Below are 6,846 nucleotides of genomic sequence, written 5' to 3'. Positions count from 1 at the left end.
GGATTGTAATGTCACGATAGCATTAGTTGCAGGGAGCCCCGGATTCAGACTGTTAGAATCGCAGAACGTCGTACAGGTGGAGATGCTTTTGGCTGGAGAGGGCAGTGAGTCCCTGTAGGTGCTCTGGCAGGAGTTGCCCCCAGTTAAGGCCACTTACTGCCTCACCTTTTATGGTGACAGGGCTGCGTGACTAAATTCTTTCCGGAGGATATAGATGATGTTAACTTTGTATGTGTGTTTTTCATTTGACGAAATGTTTCCTGGAGTTTGGTTACGCAGCGTCCTTATTGGTGTGCCAAAGATGGAAGCTTTTATAAGGGAGTCAGAGTCGGGGGTGTCACCTTAGCCCTGAATACGTTTTAGGTGTTTCTGAGTGATGCCTAATAGACGACCTGTATCTTTTAAAGTGTATGTTGATATCGGTTAAAGTTTAAGTATTTTACACATTTGCAGCATTCCCACTGGGCACACGATGTAAAAAAAACTCAATATGTATAATTATATCTTCATATTCTTTAGATCTTAGATTGAACTTTCTCTTGCTGTTGTGGCAAAAACAGCACCTCTCCAGAGTCTCCGTGTACTTTATAATCACTGCCACCCCAACCCCCATCACCTTGTTCGTTGGTGGGAGGTGGGTAGACCGTCTACTCCTAGTTTATGACTAGAAAATGGAGGTGTAAAGGTTGTGAATTGCCTGAGGTCATACATGAGCAAGTGAACTCTCCAATTGGGAAACAGACCATACCTGTGGGTTCAGTGAGCGTGCTATTCTCAACCCATTTCCTGTTTAGAAAAAAAAGGTGCAGGTTGCTGCCAGTGTTAATTTTACATACATACTTTTTGAGGTTGAAGCAAATCTGACTGGTTTTCAATGTGGAAGTAAAACACTATTCTTAGAGTTATTTCTAAACAGAACTTGTCTCTAATCCTAATATTAACAGAAATGTGTACATAAATCGGATTCATCAGATGAATCTTCAGCTAACTGTTCGAGAACGATGTTAACATCACGCATAGGAATGCTATGTTTCCTAGGATTTGACATTTTCAGAGATCGAGAATTACTATATTTTGTAAATGGAAGTACCACTACTGAAAACAGTGCTATAAATAGAATCGGTGTCATTTGTTTCTAAAGATTATCGATACACTAGAGTGATGCATAAAAATAGTAAAAGCAGCTATTTCCTGGCAAACTTTGGGGATAAGGTTAGGACTGTAACCCGTGAGTTATCTCGGGGTAAATGCTGCAGCCACACACATCACTGGCAAGTATTCTCGGGGCAAATGGGAAATTTGGTGGTAGACTTTAGGGAGGCCTCCTCTCAATATCTAGCCAGGCATGTGAAGTGGCCCAAAGACCATGAATGACGCTTAGGTTTATGTGCTGTTTGCTTACTCTCACCATTGGTGGCTATTTGCTGGTCACCAGTGTCAGTTTTACTGGCTCTTTCAGGTACTTCATATACAGTTTGTGTCATCACTCCCATTGAGCAGTTGAGAAGACTGCCCTTCAGAGAAAAATGAGGTTCCCAGAGTCACCAGCTTGTTAAGTGGCGGATCAGGCCTTGAAACCAGATCTGCCAGACTCCACCACCTGAGCTGCTTCCACTCTGTCTTGCTTCCTTCCTGAGTTGGCCGATGAAACAAAGTCCAGGTGACTTCTTTTGAAATAATAATTCTCGGTAAAATATTGAGCACTTGTGTTGTCTAGGTACTGGGCTAGATACTCTAGTAATAGCTTATCTCAATCATAATAACCAGGCGAGATGACATTGTCATCACCCCCTTTACCGATGAGTTTTAGAGATGTTGTCTGACTGGACTAGGGTCATGTGGTAAGTTAGAGTCAGAGCCTACGTTTGTCTGACAACCACGTCCATGCCCCTACACCTGCACCTGCTGGCTTCATGGTCTTCTCCGTTGCCAATTGGCAGGTGAGAGGTTGAAGAAAGTATTAGGGAGGAAACCAGCGTCCCAGACTTGGGTCAGAGATGGTGGAACTGAGCAGAAAGGAGACAGCAGTGTGGCCACTGCATTTGACAGCTTCCAGTGGAGTGGTTAGGGGCACTGCCTGAGAATGTTTACAGTGTCGCTGGGCCGCACGTAAGCTTTTCAGTGGAGTCCAAAGTGTGTGCGTGTGTGTTTTCAAGCATCAAAATTGCACATGGGTCTTGGGGGAAAAAAGGCCGATCTTCGTGTTTATATTAGCCTTACTTAATTTTGGTGTATTTTATAATGTACATTATATAGTATCACAGTAATACATATATAATTTTTATATAAATATACACATATTGGGGATGTATACTCAAATTTTTATTGTTGGGGTCCATAATTACAAACCTTTGGAAACCACTAGTTTGTTTGATATTTATGCATTTCCTGAATGCATAAAATATGTAAAGTGTTAGACTAACCATTTGTTCAGGTAGAAGCCTAGTGAGGTTCAGTGCGATTCCACATAATCAGAGAGAATGGTGTTTCATATTAATAACCAGCAATAAATTATTCTAAAATTACAGTCATGAGAGTGAAAGAGGCTCCGGTATCTCAATAGTCTTTTCTTTTACCCTCCACCCTGCCTGGCAGTGGTCTCTATGTCTCACATACAGCACCAATCTTAAGTTTGAAGCTGTAGCGACTGATATAGCCCTTTGGAAGTTAAAATTTTGTTGGACCTCTTCTATTTGAAACCTGTTAATTTCAGTTAGAAGCCAGAGAGACTAAAATAATCAGTTCATGCAAATATGACAGTTGTAATAATCATATTTGTGCTGTTCCCCAACTTCAGAGTATTTTAAAATCATCTAAATATTGAAATTCCAAATACACTGATTCCTTATCACTTTTTACAAACTAGATTTGTCTTCAGTTCATTCCATTGCAGTGGTTGGTACATTATCTCAAAATGAGCAGTTCCAGGATTCTACCGAATTAAAAGAATATCTTTATCATCTTCCAGCTTGTCATTTCATAATTGAATAGATTAGTATTTGTTCAGGGTTTAGGTTAAAATAACACAATGGGTTTTGAGCAAGAAATACATTTTCCTAACTAGACAAGCTACTTTTATCGAGGTGAGGTATCATTATACCAATGGTTATCAAACCTTAGCGTGAATCAAAGTCACCTGGAGGGCTTGTTTTAACCTCGCCTGTAAAGTTGTGGATTCTCTGTCAAGGGTGGGCCCCAGAATTTGTATTTCAAACAAATTACCAGGTGCTGCTGGCCTGGAGAACCCTGCTTTGAGAGCCGTGGCTCCATAAAATGCACCTAAGACCACAGCACGATGCCAGTGCTTACATATTTCAAGCTGAATCTCGTCAGCATTAGTGTTAGAGTATCGTTTTGCCAAATACATAACTGGCTCTTGCTTTTAGCCAATTTTCTCCTTATTTTTAGATGATGTCATAATTAAGATTGCATTTTCAATTACAATGCCATTTCCACTTTTTTCCTGCAATCCCATATTTCAAAATTTCTTGAGATATCAGAGCTTTTTAGATACAAGTAATCCACATAGGAGAAGAAGTAATAGGTAAGCACACAGGCGTGTACACACACACACACACACACACGCACACACACACACACGTTAAAACTCGTCCCAGCGCGGGCACTCTCGGGTGGCCTCTCAGGCTTCTTTCTTGCTCCGTCTCTCGCTCTCTAATGGGATCATACTATTTTCATCCATTTTCTGTGTTACTGTGTGAACGTCTTTTCATGTAAAAAACTGTTCTGCAACACTTTTGTTTTTTTAAAACATAAAATTTCATTTGTTTTTACGTTTTCCGATAACTTCCTCCTTCGAGCAGCCTCGTCCAGCCCAGCTTCCTGTATTTGGCTGCATGGGTCGCACCTTACAGAAGGCCCCATTACTTGGGAAGTCTCCCATCGGTCTCCTTCAGCAGTACCCACTTGCTCCCCACTCTGGTGACCTGCCCTGAGCTGACCTACTCAGACCTTCTTCCCTCTGCCAGGTCGTGTTTATGCTCATCTCTTGGGTGACAAAGTTCCTTCTGTCGGGCCTGAGTCCTGGTTGGGTTTGATATTAATTCCATTTGTCATCCCAGTGACAGTGACTGTTAGAAACAGCAAGACCTACCTTTCGCGGGTAGTCTTGAAGTCTTCACCTCCCGAGCCATCCCAAGCTCAGCTGTGAGAAGGGACACCATGGGACTGTGCTGGAAGGTGCGTCAGCGCACCTGTGCCAGGCGGTGCTTTATCTTTGGATAAAGCTGGATCGCTGGGAAGCAGCATATCTGGGCCCTCTCCCAGTTGCGTTTCACTAAACTCACTTTGCATGGCTCCGTCAGCTTGCATTGAAATCTATATTGGAAAGTCCCTGAGAAAATCTGTGACGCTAATTAGAAATGTCCTTCAGGTCCAGTGCCCAGAATGGCTGTGTCTCTTCCGAGTAACTGTTTTAATTTTGTTCCAAGTATACTGTGAACTGTGGCGGTGTTTCCCTCTCTGCCTTGGCCACTAGGGAGTTCCCAGTCCTCTGGCTTGTGCTTTCTGTGTTAACTTTACTTCTGCCTTATACCATCATTTTTAATGGCTAGATATTTTGTCCCTGATTTTACTGTAAAATACATAACACATTTCATCCCTATTCTAAACATTACTGTTCTTGTCATTTGTCCACTTTGTAAAACAACATTCAGAAAAACTTTTTTTCCTCCAAAGATGAATTGTTTGTACCAGTGGACTAGTTTAACACAGTGAACAGACCTGCAGTGACTTTCCGCTCGGCACCAGACGAGGTGCTGGGTGCTCTAGGGAACACAGAGGTGATTCAGCTGTGACCTCCCGAGAGGGACCAGTCAGTCAGGGGAGGCTGAGAGAGTCAGGATAAACACAGCGCAGGGGGGACGGGCACAGTTGCAGAGCTCGACGAGGAGGGCTGTGCTTCCACAGGGAGGCTTTGTTCAGCTTTTGAGTGCACATGGCACACAATTCAAAAGGTACAACAGAGTGTACACAGAAGTGTCCTTTCTGTCTTGCCCCTGGCCACCAGGTCCTCTCCCTAGAGGCAGCCAGTGTTCCCAGTGATCGAGTGTCTTTTCAGGGGTGTTCTGTGCATAATACAGAGACACACAGCTCTTTTCTTTGACATGAAGGTGGCACATTATATCCCTTGCTCCTCCCCTCCCCATTTGCAGTAGTTCATTATCAATACGTAAGAGCTTTCTCACTGTCTTTTTACAATATTCTCTTGTCAGGATGTACTTTAATTTACTTGGCCAGAGGTCTACGGATAGATATGTTGGTGTCTTAAATTTTGCTAGTGCAGACAACACTGAGTAACTCTCTATATACATCAGCCCAGCATGGCCAAGTGCATCGGTCTGGACTCTAAGCAGAGCCAGGAGAGCTAGGCTGATGAATGTATGCTTTTGTCATTCTGATCACTGTTACCCAGATACACCTCCACGGAGGGTTTGTCCACATCTGCTCCTCAACCGTGTGTGGCAGTGCCTGTTTATCCATACCCTCACCAACACGGTGGTACCACACAGTTTGATCTTTGCCAATTTGATAGGTGAAAAAATACTTTCTCTTTGTTTTCTCCCCCCAAAAAACTTCTTAGTTCAACCTACAGGAAAGTTAAAAGTAATAGAACGAACACTCATTTTATAGCAGGGGTTGTTTTAATTTGTGTCTCTCCTGCTGCTAGAAGGTCTAAGGACCATTTCTGTGTTCTTTTCTGTGAAAACGCTGTTTGTATCCTTTATCTATTTTTCTGTTGGGCTTTGGTTTTTAAAATTGATTTTGTAGAAATTGCTTATATATGAAAACGTAGCACTTTGTCAGTGACATGAATTGCATTTATATTTTTCAGATTGTTATTTACCTTTTTACTTAAGATGGTTTTATCATGAAAAAAATGTTGGTTTTTAATTGAGTCATTTTTATGGGCTTTTTGAAGCTTCTGGGTTCCCTGTTATGCCTAAAAGATCTTCCCTAGTAGAAGAGTTGAAAAATTATTCTGTGGTTTCTTAAAGAACTTTTTATGTTTTATTTTTTTACCTTTAAATCTTTTATCCATTTGATTTATTTTGGTGTGAGATGCGGGCCCAACTAAATATTTTCCCAAATGGCATCCATTTATAGAACAATTCATCTTTCTCCAGCTTGTTTAAATATCCTTTATCATTTATTATATGTGATATACTTTGCCACATATCATGTACATTTGGGTCTATTTCTGTACTTTCTATTCTATATTTTAATCTGTGTATTTATGTGTTAGTATGATACTGTTTTAATTATTGTAGCTTTGTAGTATGTTTGGATATTTGGTGAAGTAAATTCTCATTATCTTTAATTTTCAGAACTTTCCTATTTTTCTTTTCAGTGTTAAAAAAAAGTCTTGATCCTGTTTGCCTTCATTAGGACTGTATTTTTAGGGTATAGTAGGAAGAGGGACGTTTTGCTGACAAGTCTGCCCCACTAAGAAGGCTGCATACCTTTCTGTTTGTTAGAGTCTTTTAAGTCCCTCAGAATTTGAGAGATTTCTTGGCATTTCTTGTTAAGTTTATTCTCAGGTCTTTTTAGTTTGTTTTTACTGTTGGAGCATCATACTTTCTATCTAGTTGTTGACGTATGTGAAGGCACTGACTTCTATATATTAATTTTCACCAACACACTTGATTCTTTTATCAACTGTATAAGGTTTTCAGTTCTCTTGGATTTTTCTAGGTATATAGTGTCATCTGCAAATAATGATACTTTTACCTTTTCCAGTTGTATTCCTGTGTTTTCTTTCTGTTGCCCGATCGTGGTGGGTAGGATCTCCCCAACGGTAATAAGTAGTGGTGGTGAAGTGCATAGCCT

At 41.0% G+C, this 6,846-nt stretch overlaps 1 protein-coding gene across 1 annotated transcript in view; it reads left to right on the top strand.

Annotated features, from left to right (window-relative positions):
- SCAP (SREBF chaperone) overlaps positions 1-6,846 on the top strand; it is a 56,860-nt gene that overhangs the window by 752 nt on the left and 49,262 nt on the right. The gene's annotated exons all lie outside the window — the stretch shown is intronic.

The sequence above is a fragment of the Pteropus vampyrus genome, unplaced genomic scaffold (genome assembly GCF_000151845.1).
Source record: "Pteropus vampyrus isolate Shadow unplaced genomic scaffold, Pvam_2.0 Scaffold271, whole genome shotgun sequence".
Classification (NCBI taxonomy): domain Eukaryota; kingdom Metazoa; phylum Chordata; class Mammalia; order Chiroptera; family Pteropodidae; genus Pteropus; species Pteropus vampyrus.
Note: the sequence above shows the minus strand (reverse complement) of the source record. Positions and strands in the feature narration are given on the sequence as shown.